This window comes from Cebus imitator, unplaced genomic scaffold, assembly GCF_001604975.1.
Source record: "Cebus imitator isolate Cc_AM_T3 unplaced genomic scaffold, Cebus_imitator-1.0 Scaffold21, whole genome shotgun sequence".
Taxonomy (NCBI): Eukaryota; Metazoa; Chordata; class Mammalia; order Primates; family Cebidae; genus Cebus; species Cebus imitator.
Window position 1 is genome coordinate 2,930,476 of NW_016107336.1, and position 18,213 is coordinate 2,948,688.

The 18,213-nt window shown below is 44.4% G+C and overlaps 1 pseudogene; it reads left to right on the forward strand.

Annotated features, from left to right (window-relative positions):
* Window positions 1-9,306: 9,306 nt before the first annotated feature.
* LOC108299009 lies at window positions 9,307-9,982 on the forward strand (annotated as a pseudogene).
* The last annotated feature ends 8,231 nt before the right edge of the window (window positions 9,983-18,213 follow it).

Below are 18,213 nucleotides of genomic sequence, written 5' to 3' on the forward strand. Positions count from 1 at the left end.
CTTGCTCTGTCGCTCAGGCTGGAGTGCAGTAGCATGATCTCAGCTCACTGCAACCTCAGCCCCCAGGTTCAAGCGATTCTCCTGCCTCAATCTCCTGAATGGCTGGGATTACAGGTGTGCACTGCCATGCCCAGCTAATTTTTGTATTTTAGTAGAGACAGGATTTCACCATGTTGACCAGGCTGGTCTTGAACTTCTGACCTCAGGTAATCTGCCCACCTCATCCTCCCAAAGTGCTGGGATTACAGTCATGAGCCTCCGAACCTGGCCAAGATACATCTTTCAACCTCTATTTTCTCATCTGTAGAAAGAGAACACTGCAGTGATAGTCACTTCAAAAGGCTGTTATAAGGAATGAACAAAATAATACCTGTTAAATCCCTAGCACAGCCGTTGACACCTTAATCAGTGATAGTTTGTTCACTTCCCACGAATCCTCTCCCAACCTGTGTCTATGTACTCCTCCATGAACGGTGAAGAGTTCTATGCTCGCTTCACGATTTCATGTGGACTTCCTAATATTTAATTGTTTAAGCTAGGGTGAGAGGCTTTGCTTTGCAGTCAGCATTTCCCAGATAGCACAGGGATTAACAGAAGAGCTCCCTCCCAGGAGGCAATGGTAGTTTCCCATGTGCTCTGTACCGAAAATAAAATAACATGTTTTAGGCTGTCAGGGAAAACCTGGAATCAAGTACTCCTTGCTGAGTGGCCTTTGAAAGTTTTTGTCCATTTGGACATATGTATGGGAAGCAGTACAGGGCAGGGGTTCGGAACATGGGCTTCAAGTCAGACAAATATGGCCTCTAACCCCGTCTCTGCTTTTTATTAATTATGTGGAGTTGGACATGTTACTTAACCCCTCTGTGCCTCAATTTATTCATCTGTAAAATGGGAATAACAATAACAGCTTCCTTAGAGATTGTTGTAAACATTAAACGTGGTAGTATACACAAAGGACCTGGCATTTGGTGGGCACTCATGGTGGCTATCATTGGTATTACTATCATCTCCTCTGTTAGAAGCTGGCTCAGAAATCAGTCACTTGTACTCTAAAACTCAGTGGGAAAAAGTGCCTTTAGGAACGCTTATGCATTGTTGGTGGGAGTATAAATTAGTTTAGGTGGGAATGTAAATTAGTTTAACCATTGTGGAAAGAAGTTTGGCGATTTCTCAAGGAACTTAAAGAGAACTATCATTTGACCCAGCAATTCCATTACTGAGCATACCCAAAGGAATATAAATCATCCTACCTTAAATACACATACACTGTGTATGCTCATTGCAGTACTATTCACAGTAGCAAAGACATAGAATCAACCTAAATGCCCATCAATGGTAGACTGGATAAAGAAAAATGTGGTACATATACACCAAGGAATACTATGCAGCCATAAAAAAGAATGAGATCATGTCCTTTGCAGTAACATGGATGCAGCCGGAGGCCATTATCTGAAGCAAACTTGTGCAGGAAGAGAAAGTGAAATTCTGCATGTTTTCACTTATTAGTGGGAGTTCAACATTAAGTACATGTGATCACAAAGAAGGGGACAATAGACACCAGGGCCTACTTGCGGGTGGAAGATAGGATGAGGGTGAGGATTGAAAACTACTTATCAGTTACTACGCTTATTACCTGGGTGATGAAATAATCTGTATACCAAACTCCCGCAACATGCAATTTACCTATGAAACCAATCTGCACAATCCCCGAACCTAAAATAAAAGTTAAGGAAATGCAGGTTATTTTATAATACTCTTAACTATTTGGATTTGTCACTGGTTCAGTGTCCCTGAAATTAATTAATTATTATTATTTTTTGAGTCTTGCTTTGTCACTCAGGCTGGAGTGCAGTGGCACAATCTCAGCTCACTGCAACTTCCACCTCCTGGGTTCAAGTGATTCTCCTGCCTCAGCCTCCTGAGTAGCTGGGATTACAGGCACGGGCCACCATGCCTGGCTAATTTTTGTATTTTTTTTTTTTTCTTTTTTGGTGCCATGACTCAGATACCTTTGTATTTTTCATAGAGGCAGGGTTTTACCATGTTGGCCAGGCTGGTCTTGAACTTCTGACCTCAGGTGATCTGCCTGCCTCGGCCTCCCAAAGTGCTGGGATCACTGGTGTGAGCCACTGTGCCCGGCCAAAATTAATATTTTAAATATCATCTATAATTACTTTGAACTATGCTGAGTATCATGATTAGAGAGAAATTTGAAACCATGTTATATGTCCACAAAGTTGTAATCCATTTGGCCAGAAGATAGAGGATGTTTTCCTTGATGGAAGGCTGGACTCTGAGTCAGGAAAACTGGGCTCTTCTATCAATTCTGCGATTAACAAATTATGTGATATTTGGCAAACTGTCATTGGCTTTGCCTCAGTTTTCTCCACTGTAATGTGAGGTGGTTTAAAAAATTTCCAGCAGGAACAATCATTTGTATATTCATACAACAGATTAAGTTGTTTTGGGTGCTAGAGATGCAGAAGTGAGCAAAATAGACAAAGCCCTGCCCTCCTGGGGTTCCAGTGTTGAGACAGAGGTAAACAGAACATGTAAGAAGGGTCGAATGACAATCAAGGCCATAGAGAAAATGCAGCAGGGAAGGCGGACAGGAAATACTGGTACAGATTGGGAAGTCGGCTGTCGTTTTAAATAGCATGGCCAGAGAAAGCCATGCAAAGAAGGTGACATTTCATCAAGGTCTTAAAAAGAGGTAAGGAAACCAGCCACATGGCCCCCTGGGGAAAATGTCTTCCAGGTTGATAAGACAGTAAAGATATGAGAGCGGGGCGTGCCTGGCATGGGTGGAGGAATAGCAAAAGGGTGAGGGAGACTAGAGTGAGTGAAGGAGGGGAGAGGAGGAGATGAAGTGAGGGGACGGATGGCAGGGAGGCCGAATCCTCCAGGGCCTGGAGGTCACTGGGCAGATTCTGGCTTTTGCTGCACCGGAAATGGCTGCCATTGATAGGTTGATAAGAGAAGCAAGGTTCGATTACAATCTAAAGGAGCTCTTTGACTACTGTGTAGAGAACAGTCTAAGATGGAACAAAGGCAGAGGAATACTCGAGATGAAGGCTGAGGCAGGAGGGCCGCTCAAGCCCAGGAGTTCAAGGCTATAGTGCACCACGATCACGTCTTTGAATAGCCCTGCACCCAAGCCTACCCGGCATAACAAGACCCATCTCTATTTAAAAAAAATAGTCAAGATGAGAAATAACGGGAGCTTGGACTAAGATGCCAGCAGTGAAGATGGAAAGAAGTGGCAAGTCTCAAGGTATATGTTGAAGATAGTGTTGACAGGATTTGCTGTTGGGTTAGGAGACAGGAACGAAAAGAAAAATGAATGAATGAAGAACTCTTGGCTTGAGCAACTGCAAGGTTGCAGTTGATATTAAGATGGGAAATAGTGTAGATTTAGCAGGTTTTGCAGGAAGATCAGGAGTTTGATTTTGGAAAAGTTAGATTTCAGATGCCTGTTTGGCACTTCAGTGAGCAGCTGACCTATAAGTCTAGAGTCCAGGCAAGGCGACCTAGGAGGTGTCAGCAGGTGGCATTTACAGCCGTGAGACTGGATGCAAGGGATGGTTATAGAAAAAGAAAAAGAGAAGTCCAAACCCCACTCCTGAGGTCTCCAATGGTAAGAATCACGGAGGTGTGGAAAAACCAGCGAAGGTTCCCGAGAAGTATTAGCCCAGGAAATACAAGGAAATCCAGGACAGTGTGATGTCTCAGAAGCCAAGTGTGGAAAGTATTCCAGGAAATCTATAAATCTATGACATGAAATAGTCTGAAGAAATGAAGAGCTAGCCGTCAGAGATTCATGCCTAGGCATGGATTAGAATCCATTGTTCCCAGGGTCCCTGAGAGCTTGGGGTGGGGCTGGTACTGGACCCAGAACAGGAGGAGGATGTAAGTGGGAGCTGTTCATGCAATTACCCTCCAACCTTTCTAAGCAGGTTGTACACAGGACCGACAGACTGTGGCCGTGCAGTGAAGCAGGACTCAACGAGTAGGAGAGAGTTTGTTGAAAGAAAAAAAATTCACGTTTTAGATAAAAATTTTTCTCAACTACGAGCTATTAAATGTCCTTCCTGTGTTTCCATACACTTTTAATTATTTCTTGGTCAGAAACACACTGCTGGTGAATGCCTGGAAGGGTGAGCCATTCCCCAAATTCTTTTGAAACGCTGAGGTCTAAGTTATGAAAGTAGTTTCTCCAAGAAGGGCATCTGAAGATGAAAGCCAGCCTCTCCCCCGCTCAGCAATGAATTACATTGGCCTCTCTTATTATTGCCTCATTTTTATTAAATGGAAACTCTTTCACAATGTTTAATGGGCTCTTCACATGTTATTTCATGGGCCATTAACATAACTGGATAATAAAATTGATGTTTAAAATACCCTACTTATCCCATGTAAGGTGTGAATATGCCATGATTAACCCAAGTCAGAAGAGGACAAGAGCAAAGCCATCTGACACAAAGCAAGAGTGGGTCAGAGGCACAGGAAGTGGGTGCCCTGCCTGCCCGCTTGGGAGAAATAATAATCATAAAGGCTATCATTTATGTTCTATACCTTTCTATATGTTCTATACCCTTTTCCAGTCTGCACATAAATTGTGTGAGGCAATATTCATTCCCACTTTTTAAAAAAGTAAATTACTGAGGTCCCCCTGTCAGAAGGGGCGTGCCATCAAAGGTGCTTGAACAACTGAGTACCACAGCCTAGCCCAGGTGGCACATCAAACTCACCCTCATAGGTGCCCCCCGAAACTCATGTATGGAAGCCCTGACTCCCCGTACCTTGGTGTGTGGCTGTATTTGGAGAGAAGGCTTTTAAAGACGTAATGAAGATTAAAGGAGGCCATTAGGGTGAGGCCCTAATCCAGGATGTCCGGTTTCCTTATAAGGAGAGGAAGAGACCCCAGGGATGCACATGCAGAGAAAGGCCATGTGAGGACACAGCAAGAAGGTGGATGTCTGCAAGCCAAGGAGAGAGGCCTCAGGAGAACGTGACCCTTCTGACTCGTTGATCTTGGACTTCCAGCCTCCAGAATGGTGAGAAAGAAATTTCTGTTTAAGCCACCCCATCTGCGGTGTTTTCTATGGCAGTCTTAGTGGACTAAGACAGAGTGGTATCAGGTCTGCTGTAGACATATTTTGGAGCACCCTTCTTGTGAAATGGGCAGTCTTCCTTGTCTACTTAGTCAGGGGTGGTGGGGAAGGGGGTCATGTTTCTGCCACATGACCCTTGGCTGCTCGTAGCTGTGGACCAGGGGTGGATGACAGGCTCCTGGCAATCAGATCTCTGCCCTTGGAGTTTATAATTGGAGCACTGAGAAATGAAGATCAAGAGAGCTGTGATACCACAGAGTCCTGAGGCCATGTTGGTCTGTGGGTGGGCAGAAAAACTTCGCCTTGCATTGGAGAGAGCAAGGGATTTGTGGAAAGAGAGAGGGTCTCTGTAGTTTCAGAACCAGAGATATGAAAGAGAAGCTGCCTGGTGATGTCTAAGACCCTGCTCTGCTTCCTGCCCTTGGATTCTGGGAGCATCTCTGTATTCTTCCAACAAGTCTTCAACTCTGCCTGGTCTGAGGGGATCTCCCTTCCTTGTGATCAGCTGAATCAGACTCTAAACTCACACTCGTGTGTATAGTGTGCTAGGCTCATCTAAGGGAAGCCCTCCCAGCCCAGCAGTACTCCTGAACTTTCAGGATCTTTCTCCTTCACTGCAGCTTTATTAATTCTACAAAAGCATGTTAGATGTTGTGTCGGTCAGGATTCTCCAGAGAAACAGAACCAGGAGATCACATATACAAAGAGATTGATTTCAAGGAATTGCCTTATGCGATTGTGGGGGCTGGCTGGTGGTTTGATGTAAATTAAGGATAGGAGTTGACAAATCTTTTCTGTAAAGGGCCAGATAGTAATGATATTTGTCTCTGTGGGTCATTCAGTCTGTTGTAGCCACTCAACTCTGCCATTATATTGTGAAAGCAGTCACAGAAGATGTGTAAATAAATGGGCACGGCTGTGTTTCAATAAAACTTTATAAACACTGGATTTTGAATTTCACATAATTTTCTAATGTGTTAAAATATTATTTTAAATCTTTTTGACCACTTAAAACTTAAGAAACTTGGCAGTTCATAGGCAGTAGAAAAATAGGGTGGGGAGTTTGGCTCCCAAGCCATAGTTTAGTGACCCCTAATTTAGAGCAATAATTAAAATATTTCAGTTGAAGAAGATTCACATCAAAACTTCTATGTTGGTCAAAAAGACAATGTTTGAGTGAATTAAAATACAATCACTTCTGAAAATTTTTGCAATTAAAGTAATATAAAGACTATATAGCAACATCGAAATGCTATGATAAATCGCAAGTTGAAAAACCAGACTCCAAAATTACGTCTACTCTGATTTTAACTATGTTGAATGAATCTTGAATAAACTATGTGCAAATTATGTATGCACAAGAATTGAAAGGGAAAAATGAAAGCTGTTTGATTTCAGTGAAGTTGGGACTATGGGTAATTTGTTTTTGCTTAAATCATAGAACCTGGGAATTAGAAGGAAACTCGATAGGAAACTTAGTATCAAGTTTCCTTCTAATTCTCAGGTTCTATGGTGCCATTACCATGGACATTTAGTTTAAATAATTCATCAGGTCGTCCCTCTTTGCAGATAAGGAAGGAAGAGGGCATCATTTAGATTGGTCAGAGGTCAGAGTTTTAAGGAGTGCTCCAGTTAACCATTGTTGAGTAACAAACAATCCTATGCTTAGTGGCCTCAAACAACCAGGATTTTATTAAGTTCATGGATTCTGTGGGTCAGAAATTCAATCAGGACACATGGCTTGCTTTTGCCATATGATGTGTATGGCTTCAGCTGGGAAAACCTAAATGGCTTTGGGGAACTCAAATGTCTGAGTTCTGCAGCATCCTCTTCTGAGATAACATCTTCACTTGCACTGGAATCTGGGCAGAAATCACTCCTAGGATGCTGAGTTAGCTTCCTAAGGCTTTCATAATGAAGTACCACAACCTGGATGGCCTAAAACAACAGAAATTCATTGTCCACAGCTCTGGAGGCTGGAAGTCTCAGATTAAGGTGTTGGCAAAGTTGATTTCTTCTGAGGGCAGAGAGCAATAGTCTGTTTCATGCCTCTTGTCTGTCTCCTGGTCGTTGGCTGGCAACCTTTGGCATTCCTTGGCTTGTAGAGGAATTGCCCTGATCTCTGCCTTCATTTCCACATGATGTTCTCCGTGTGTGTGTGTGTGTGTGTGTGTGTGTGTGTGTGTGTGTGTGATCTCTGTGCCACATCCTCCCTTTAGGCTGAGGTGGGAAGATCACTTGCGCCTACGAGTTCAAAACCAGCCTAGGCAAAAATAGTGAGGTCCCATCTCTAAAAATCAATTTAAAAAAACCCATAAAAACCAGACTTCGTTATACATATACATATACATATGTAAGTGTGTGTATTTTTTTTTAGAGACAGGATCTTGCTCTGTAACCCAGGCTGGCGTACAGTGGTACCCTTCACAACTCGCTGCAGCCCTAAACTCCTGATCTTAAAAGATCCTGATCCTCTTGCCCCAGCCTCCTAAGTAGCTGAGTCTGTAGTATAGGTGTGGAGTACCACACCGGGCTAAGGTTTTAAAAATTTTGTTTGCAGAGATGAAGTCTCACTTTCTCACTTTGTTGCCCAGGCTGGACTCAAACTCCTGAGCTCAAGTGATCCTCCCTCCTCAGCCTCCCAAAGTGCTGAGATTTACAGGTGTGAACCACCATGCCACGCTGACTTCATTTTATAGAGCAGCGTTAGGTGCATAGCAAAACTGAGAGGAAGGTACAGAGGTTTCCCATATAATCCCTGCGCCCACCCATGCACAGCCACGCTATTATTAACATCTCCTGCTGGAAGGGTGCATTTGTTACAACCGATGAACCGACATGGATACATCACCACCCAAAGTCTACAGTTGACATTAGGGTTCACTTAGGTTCCATGGGAAGGCATAATGACATGTATCCACCATTATAGTTTCACTGCCCTACAAATTCCTCTATTTGCGACCATTTTTAAAAGGACATCATGTGGGGATGTTTAACCTAGGGTTTATGGACCCACTGGAAATCCATAGATGGCCCACTGGAAATCTCAGATGCCCAAAGCTTCTGAGAAACTGCAGGAGTTCTGCAATGTGTTGCATGAGCCAGGTTCTTTTTTCTGCAGCATTTGTGCACACTTCAGAAGGGGCTGTGACCTACACATGATGCGGAAGTACAGGAATATTGGGCCAGTTTATTGCTTCCAAACAGATCAGGGCACACTTCCCATTCTCTAACTCAGAGAAAATGTTTTATCTCTGGCTTGGCGACAGGGACAGCCTTTCTTCCTCCCTGAGGCAGCCTCTGCCATCTGCCAAATGGTGTTGCTCTGTGACCCCAGTGTCCTTGAAGCCATTCAGGAGCCTTACAGGGAGGCCCCTAGTGGTCCCAGCATGCTCTAGCTCCTCAGTGGACAGGAATGGAACTGGAAAGCAGCCTGGTTCCCACCCCTTAGACCTGGAGGCTCTGTGAGCCTAACCATCCCACAGCAGAACTAGAGCCCACGGAGGGGTGGGCTTGTCCCACCGCAGTCAGCCCCCTCCCATCCCCCTTCCAACCTTATTTATGCCTCTATGTTATTTGTGTACCTGCCTATCTCTTCTATTAGCTGATAAAATTTTGAGAGCAACAACCTGTCATTTCTCTGTATATTAAACAATATTTAGTACCTTGTTTTACATATGATAATTCTGAAAACGGTTGGTAATTTTAAAACATCAAAGCTGAGTTGCAGAAAGTTAGAGCAGGTCTCTGAGGACTCTGATGGCAGCTTTGGTCACGAGGGTGTTGGTGATTCATGTGGTTAGAACCAGGACCTCAAGGGCTCACCGTGCCAGGAAGGTCTTATCTGGGGGAAGCCAGAGTGGACCAAGATAAGAAGGGGATTTGAGAGGGGGACTGGAGGAGAGAAACCTAGAGCTAGCCTAGGTTCTAATCCTGGCTCTGCCACCAGCAGTCTGTGGGATAGGACACTGGTCCAGGCGTGTGTGCGTGGCGTGGTGGAGCTGGAGTCTGCCGTTTGGCTCTCCCGTGTATTAGCTGTGAGAGAGGCAGCAGCTTTGTGGCCTAGTTTCCTCCTTTTCTTATCGTCTGTGTGACCTTGGCATTAATAAGCCTCCAAAGCCTCAGCCACCTCTCCTAAAATACCTGTTCTAGCCATCCTGCTCCTCTGGGTTGAAACCCAGGCGCTGCCAAGATGCCAGCTTACCACTCTTCTCTCATGGATCCTGACACCAAATTCACTGTAAACATGGCACTGTTACCCATCTGAAGTCAATTCAACGGACCTGCCCCCAGAGAGACAAAGATACAGATATTGTGGATAAAGCCATGTATTACTTCAAGTCCAATGTCTTCTTCAAAAACTGTGAAATTAAGAATGAAGCTACCAGGACCTTGATATATATAACTCTCTACATTTCTGAGTGTTTGAAGAAACTCCAAAAGTGCAATTCCAAAATCCAAGGTAAGAAAGAAATCTATACATTGGGAATCACTAATTTTCCCACTCCTGGAGAACCTCGTTTTTCACTTAATATAATTTATGCCAAATGTCCAAACAAGCGGGAAGATGAAGTGATGAGAGCTCTTTACAACAGCTAAGGCAACAGACTGGCCTGAGACTTGGTGAGAAGGTTTTTGACCCTCAGAACGATAAACCCAGCAAGTGGTGGACTTGCTTTGTGAAGAGACAATTCATGAACAAGAGTCTTTCAGCACCCGGACAGTGAAGGGAGCCCGAGCAGCCACCAGAGCCCTGGGCAGCATTTTCCAGCAAGATGTACACAATCTTTTGCCTTTATTTCATAAAGTTTTATACAGAAGAGAGAAGAACATGTCTTTACTTGAAAAACTCTTGATCAAGAATTCAGGTGGGGGAAAAGAGCAGGTTATTAAGGGTGAGCTGAAATTTTCTGCAGTATTAACTGGCGCTTAATAAGAATAAGTAATAATAAAGAAATTTCTAACATTCAAAACAAATACCTATTCCAGAGATAACTAGTGTCTGCCAAGTGCCTTCCATGGGATAGGTACTGTTGTAACTGCTTTACAAGTACTCACTCCTTTGGTCCTTTCAACAATCCTGCAAACTAGGCAGTATTAGTATCCCATTTTCAATAATGCAATGGAAGCACACGGGTAAGTCTCCCACAGTCACCCCACTGTCAAGGGGGTACAGCTGGGATTTGAACCAGGCAGTCTAGCACCCTGAACCTGCTCCCTTTTTACAACTGCATTATCACACAGTGACCTGACACAATGCACTGAAATTGCTTAGCATTCATAAGAGCTCAACAAATGTCAGTTGTTCGTGATGGTCGTTCTGAGTCTCCCGGCATTTTTTTTTTTTTTTTTTTTTGAGTTGGATTCTTGCTCTTGTCGTGCAGGCTGGAGTGCAGTGGCACGATCTTGGCTCACTGCAACCTCCACCTCCCGGATTCAAGCAATTCTCCTGCCTCAGCCTCCCAAGTAGCTGGGATTACAGGTGCCTGCCACCACGCCCACCTAATTGTTTTTGTGTGTGTGTATTTTTTGTAGAGGCAGGGTTTCACCATGTTGGTCAGCGTGGTCTTGAACTCCTGACCTCGTGATCCGCCTGCCTCAGCCTCCCAAAGTGCTGGGATTACAGGCATGAGCCACGGTGCCTGGCTTCTCAGCCTCATCTTTAAGATAGAGATGATACTACCTCATTCATGGCATGGGTAGCGGTAGCGCAGATGAAGCATTGAACATCACACATAAGACTGGATACCTGTGTGCTTTTTCATTGTTTGTTTGTTTTTTGGTTCTGGCCACATGGCAAGCAGATCAGCTATTTGCACCAATGACACTGACTTAGGGGTCCACACATTCTTGTTGGTTTCCGAGGCTGTATTGCTTGGTGTTTTCTAGCTTGCCTAGTGCCTTGCTCATAGCAGATGCTCAAAAATATGGTTCATTTATTTTCCCAAAATCTATAGAATTCCCACCATTCTCGAATAGGCTACTTTGGAAGGCAGTGTGGTAGAAAGGGTACTGAGGTGCTGGGGCAGAAATGACGATTGACCCCACTCCTGATTTCAGTCCTATGCCAGGAAAAAACTCACTCCTCTCCTTTTGCAGTGTATAAGCCTCCCAGAAACTCACTTAAAGGCAGTTTCTACTTAGTCTGTGCTTTGGGTGTTACAAACACAAGCTTGTAACGGGTCTCCCCTTGTTAATACACGCCAGCTATTGCCCTGTTCTTACCATGCCTGTGCAGATCACTACTGTCTGTCTTGGACTTCTGATTGCTGCAGGCTGGGCACCATGTCTATCAATGGCACCATGCCAAGAATCAGGCTCAAAAAATATTTATTTGCTGATTCAGCAGTTGCTGATCCTGTTGTTGGTAGATTCTAGCCTGGGTCATTCACCGCCTTGATTTCTGACTCTGGCAAGTTTCGTGTATCACGCTATACTAGGTCTTCTCCCCTCCATTTTTGGTATTTGGTGGGCAGAGCCTGTCTGAGTGCCGGAGAAAGATGAGCTGGATCAGCAGATTTTTAGGAATGGGCTTAGTCAGGGAGGGCACCTATTATTTACTAAGTACTCACTGTCAGACATCAGGTTAGGAGCTCTCCAAACGGATATGAATAAACAGAAAACTTCTGATGCACCAATGGTTTGTGGGAGGCATTCGGGGGAGCGTTCACTGCCTGCTCCTCATATTCCCAGGACTACGACAAGATCAGCAAGTAAGCACAGCCCTCACCTCTTGTCTCTCCTTATCCACTTCTCCCCTGGAGGAGAAATGAGTTGATGGCTCACGTCCATGATTTTCAGTGTACGTTGAATAACAGCAGTTCAAACATATTAAGTTCTCATCCTTGGCACATGTTAATATTCCCTTATTTGGGAAAGGGGTCTTTGCAGTGTGATTAAGAATTCCGAGATAAAGAGGTGTCATTTGTCTGTTAGGACTTCTGTAACAAAATACCACAGACTGTGAGACGTAAACAACAGAAAGTTAGTTTCTCACAGTTCTAGGCTGGGCGTCCAAGGTCAAGATGCTGGCAAGGCTGGTTTCTCTGAAGACCTCTCTTTGACTTGCAGGTGGCCACATTCTTGCTGTGTCCTCACATGACCATTCCTCTGTCCCACAGAGATAGGGACTGAGGTGACGCAGCCATAATCCAAGAATGCTGACAGCCACTAGATGCTGAACAAGGAAGTGTGGTCCTACTAACACCTTGATTTGGGACTTCTGGTTGTCAGAACTATGAGGAAATAAGTTCCTATCAGGCACCTGTGACAGCAGCCCCTGAAAATGAGCAGAATTGGGTGGTGCTGTTGAAAGATCGAAACCTGAAAACTGGAGCTTTCACTTTTTTCTGTTTCTCTCTGTCTCTGTCCAGGATGAAACTGTAATGCTGGGTAAATGTGCCAACTCTGTGGACCAGAGTTTTCTTTCATGTGGAGTGTACCAAAGTCTAGACTGGGGAGCAGGGTCGGGGGCAGTACGGCTGAAGTATTCACAGGCCTGCTTGGTCACTTACACCATAACCACATCCTCTAACCTGGAATTCATCAGGATCAAGCTCAAATTTTGATCTCCACCTATCAGATCCTCTCTATCTCTCTATCACTTCTTGTTATGGTCTGAATGTTTGTGTCCCTCTCTTCCAGATTCATAGGTCAAATCCCAACCCCCAGTTTGTTGCTTTAGGAGGTGGGGGTCTTGGGAAGTGATTAGGTCAGGAAGGAAGAATCCTTATGAATGGGACTCATGCCCTCATAAGAAAGGCTCTTGCCCCTTCTACCATGTTAGTTCATAGTGAGAAAATGGCCATCAATGAACTGAGAAGTGGCCCTCACCATGTAAACAAATCTGCCTTGCTCTTGGACTTCCCAGCCTCCAAAACTGCAAGAAATAAATTTCTGTTGCTTGCAAGCTACTTGGTGCATGGCATTTTGTTATAGCAGTCCAGACAGACTAAGACAGTTCTGAATTGGGATTCTGAAGAGACGGATGTTATTTTTTGATCTCCTTAAAACCCCAAGAGAATGCCTAGGAAATGTGTCTGTGGACTGGTTGGAGAGAAAAAAATATGTTGTAAACAGGATGTGATCTGTCAGAATCCTCCTGAAAGAAAAGTCAGGGGTGGAAATTAGTAAGGCGAACAACAGCAGAGCTGCCCAAGACCATGGGAACCTGCCTCTTGCATCAGTGTTTCCTGGATGCAAAACACGGAATCAAAGCTCGTTTTGGAGCTTTAAAATTTGACCACTCTGCTGGACTTTGGACTTGCAGGGGGCCTGTAGGCTCTTTGTTTTGGCCAATTTTTCACATACGGAATGGCTGTCTCTACCTGATGCATTTACCCACATTGTATCTAGAAAATAACTAACTTGCTTTTGATTCTACAGGCTCATACGTGAAAGGGACTTGTCTTGTCTTAGATGAGGCTTTGGAGTGTGGACTTTGAGTTAATGCCAAAATTAGTTAAAACTTTGGGAGACTGTTGGGAAAGCACGATTGGTTTTGAAATGTGAGGACATGAGATTTGGGAGGGGTTGGGGCGGAATGACATGGCTTGGCTGAGTCCCCATCCAAATCTCACCTTGAATTCCCATGTGTTGTGGAAGGGACCAAGTGGGAGGTAATTGAATCATGGGGGAAGATGGTTCTTATGCTATTCTCATGATAGTGAGTAAGAATCACGAGATCTGATGGCTATTATAAATTTTCCTGCACAAGCTTTCTTCTCTCGTTTGCCACCATGTGAGATGTGCCTTTTCCCTTCCACCATGATTGTGAGGCCTTCCCAGCCACATGGAACTGCAATTCCAATAAACCTCTTTCTTTTGTTAAAAAAAGGAAAAGAAATTAGTAATGTGAGTTCTGACACAAGGCTGCCTGGGTTCAGATCTGAGCTCAGACCTTCCCAGCTGCATGACTCTGGGTAAATCAATTTCTTCTCCCCTGCTCAGTTTTCCCATCTGTAAAATAGGGTCAAAGAGGAGCCTCTCTCTCAATGATGTGAGGATTAAATAAACATATGCATATAAAGCACTTAGGACAGCTTACGCAGAGGCATGTAGTAAGCCCCCAATATATGTGAGCTATTATTCTCTAGAGAAATAGTTGAGAGAAAGAGACAAAAAGAAGTTGCCTGTAGATGCAGATGTAAACTCTGTTGAGAAAGATGACCGTGGTAACATTCAGCAGCATTTAAATGTCTGGTCTGACCCATTGTTGAGATAACCAGTAAAAACGGAAGGTCTCAGGAGCGGGAGGGGAAAGGGGGTTGCAGGTGTTTGCAGGAGGCAGCCATTGTTTCAGCCAATAATAGACTTGGTGCAGCTTGGGCATCTGGCGGCACAGCAAAGGTGGTTTGGAAGCTTCATATACGGTATGAGTGAATTACTGTTATGCTAATTAAACTTATTAATACAGCATCAGGAAAGAGTCTAATCCCTTCGTTTCTAATATCTCAGAAATGCAGGGAAGGAGGGGAGGGTCATTGATTCATTAATTCAACACACGTTCATTGAGTTCCTGCTGTATGCCACACTATTCCAGCCCCTGGAGATATGAGAGTAAATGAAGAACAGTCTTGGATTCATTGCTTCTATTATAGTGATAGGAGAGAGACAATAAATTGAAAAAAAACACACACACAGAATATAAAAATAACAGTCAGAGGATGACATGGGCTATGGAGAGAAATGAAATCGGTACATGAGGAGAGGATAACAATGAGATAGTTTTAAATAGAATGGTAAGTTCCTCAGTGCTGCTGAAACAAATGACCATAAACATAGTCCTTAAATAACACAAATTTATTTTTATCTTTCTGTTCTAGAGGTCAGAAATCCTAAAATCAAGATGTTGGCAGGATTGTGTTCCTTTTGGAAGGTTTAGAGAACCTTGACTTTTTTAGCTTGTGAGGCTGCCCCCATCCCTTGGCTCATAGCCCCTTCCTGTGTCTTCCAAGCCAGGAGTGTGGCAGATTCAAGTTTCTCTCTGATGTTCTTTCCATCATCACATCTCCTTCTCTGACTCTGTCTCCTGCCTCCCTCCTGTAAAGACTCAGATTACAATGGGTACACCTGGATTATCCAGATATCTCTAGTTTAATTATGACAGCAAAGTACCTCTGCCATGTAAGGTAGCAGGTTCTGGGAATCAGGACATGGACATCATTGGAAGGCCGTTATTCCACCTACCATGATGGTCAGAGAAGACCCCAGTGAGAAGGTGACATTGAGAGAAGCAAGGAGGTGTGCCATGCAGCTAGCTAAGGAAGAGCTCACCGAGCCAGAGAGACAAGAGGCGGGTCTGGAGTGTTTGAGAAACAGAAGGGGCCTGATGAGCTGCAGAGGAGTGGGGAGGGGAGGGTTGCAGGCCCTGAGGTCAGAGGTAAAGGGCCACAAGGCCTTATCGATCATTTTGAGATCTTTTCTGCCAACCCCATCACATTTGTGAAAGACTGAAACAGACTATGGTCTCATTTGATTTTCACAGCGCTGTGATATCCTCAATTTATGCTTGCTGAGTAAGGCCTGAGGCCTTGCCTCATTGACCCAGGCATTAAGGGGTAGAGCTGGGTGTTTTAGGCTGTTCTTATGGTGCTATATAGAAATACCTGAGACTGGGAAATCTGTAAAGAAAAGAGATTTACATTGTGTAAGACAATGTGGCGATTCCTGAAGGATCTAGATCCAGAAATCCCATTTAACCCAGCAATCCCATTATTGGATATATACCCAAAGGACTATCATTTATAATTTATAAATCATTCTACTATAAAGACACATGCACATGTATGTTTACTGCAGCACTGTTTACAATAGCGAAGACTTGGAACCAACCCAAATGCCCATCAGTGATAGACTGGATTATGAAAATGTGGTACATACACACCATGGAATACTATACAGCCATAAAAAAGGATGAGTTCATGTCCTTTGCAGGGACATGGATGAAGCTGGAAACCGTCATTCTCAGCAAACTAACGCAGGAACAGAAAACCAAACACCACATGTTCTCACTCATAAGTGGGAGTTGAATAATGAGAACACATGGCCACAGGGAGGGGACATCACACACCGGGGCCTGTTGTGGGGTTGGGGGCAAGGGGAATGAGAGCATTAGGGCAAATACCTAATGCATTCACGGCTTAAAACAATGATGGGTTTAACCAGCATGGTACATGTATAGCTATGTAACAAACCTGCACGTTTAGCACATGTATCCCAGAAGTTAAAGCAAAATTTAAAAAGAAAGGATAAAATTAAAAAAAAAAAAAAAAGAGGTTGAACGGGCTTACAGTTCTGTGGGCTATACCAACATGGCTCCAGCATCTGCTTCTGCTGAGGGCCTCAGGGAGCTCACAATCATGGCAGAAGGTGAAGCAGGAGCAGGAGCGAGAGAGCGAGGGAGGAGGGGCCACAGCCATTTAAACTACCAGGTCTCGTGAGAACTCACTCAGTATTGTGAGAATAGCAAGGGACAAACCTGCCCCCATGATCCAATCACTTCCCACCAGGCCCCTCCTCCAACACTGGAAACCACATTTCACCATGAGATTTGGAGGGGACAGGCATCCAAATCATATAGCTGCATTTCTTTTTTTTTTTTGAGACGGAGTTTCACTCATGTTACCCAGGCTGGAGTACAATGGTGCGAACTCGGCTCACCGCAACCTCCGCCTCCTGGGTTCAGGCAATTCTCCTGCCTCAGCCTCCTGAGTAGCTGGGATTACAGGCACGCGCCACCATACCCAGCTAATTTTTTTTGTATTTTTAGTGGAGACGGGGTTTCACCATGTTGACCAGGATGGTCTCGATCTCTTGACCTCGTGATCCACCCGCCTCGGCCTCCCAAAGTGCTGGGATTACAGGCTTGAGCCACCGCGCCCGGCCATATAGCTGCATTTCAAACCCAGCGCCCGTCTGACAGCACACCTGCCCTGGGCTTCTGAGTACAGTCTCTGATCAAGTGCTTTTGTTCACATCTCCTTCTCTGACTCTGTCTCCTGCCTCCCTCCTGTAAAGACTCATGATTACAATGGGTACACCTGGATTATCCGTATAATCTCTCATCTCAAGATCCTTAGTTTAATTATGACTGCAAAGGGCTTCTGCCATTTAAGGTAGCAAGTTCTGGGAATTAGGACATGGACATCATTTGAAGGTTTCAAGGTCACATCCTCTCTGAAGCCTTCCCTTCCCTTCCCAACACTAAGTTAGCTGTCCTGCCCTTGTGCACTTACATCAATCACATCCCATACTCATTCCAAGGGGACCCCTTTTTATACTGTATTATATAATTGCTGGATTTGGGGTCTGTATCTCACCTTTAAGCCTAGATCATGTTCTACTTACCAATGGATTGCTACAGTAAAGTGTCTAGTAAGTACTTAGTGTTTGTAAATGAATGGATGAAATTAACAGTAAATGCATGAATAAATGACCTTACCTTAGCAAAATCATAGGTGAGTCCCAGAAAACTAAAAGGTCATAAAATAGCATCTATCCTTAAAAGGGCACACTTTTTAACTCAAGCTGTTGAGAAAAAAATGCATGACAGCTCTACCTCTGGCACAAGGGTCCCTGCTGTAAGAATTGGAGCAGGGAAGTCATTAAGGATCAAGAAGTCCCTTCCCAGCTGCAGGAAGCAGCCCTCTGAGCCATGAGGAGCATGCACCGTGGATCGTATTAACACATATAAAAGCAGGAGAGGAGCTTTGCTTCTTTGGGGTCCTTTGGCATCCTTTAGCTCCTGTGTTGCTCTTACCTCCTGGAGCAACATCCAACCCAAGAGATTGGATTAAGCAGAGATTAAGAAGCCACAGGCAGTGATTCCATGAAGGAGGCTGATGAACACCACAAGGGCATCTAAGGATCCCTCCCTCCAGGCATCCCGTGACCCGCATGTCTGTGTGTGCCTGGTACTGATGAGGTACTGTTTTGACCATAATGTAAAATAAGAATGCCTAGAACAAAGGTGCCCTTTTCTTCTGAAGCCGGTTCACAGCCTGTTTGTTCCGCCAGGGACATTCTGAGTCTGATTCCAACAATGTGCTTTGAGATTATTAAGACTTTTCAAAAAACACTGTCAGAGAGAAACTGCCAC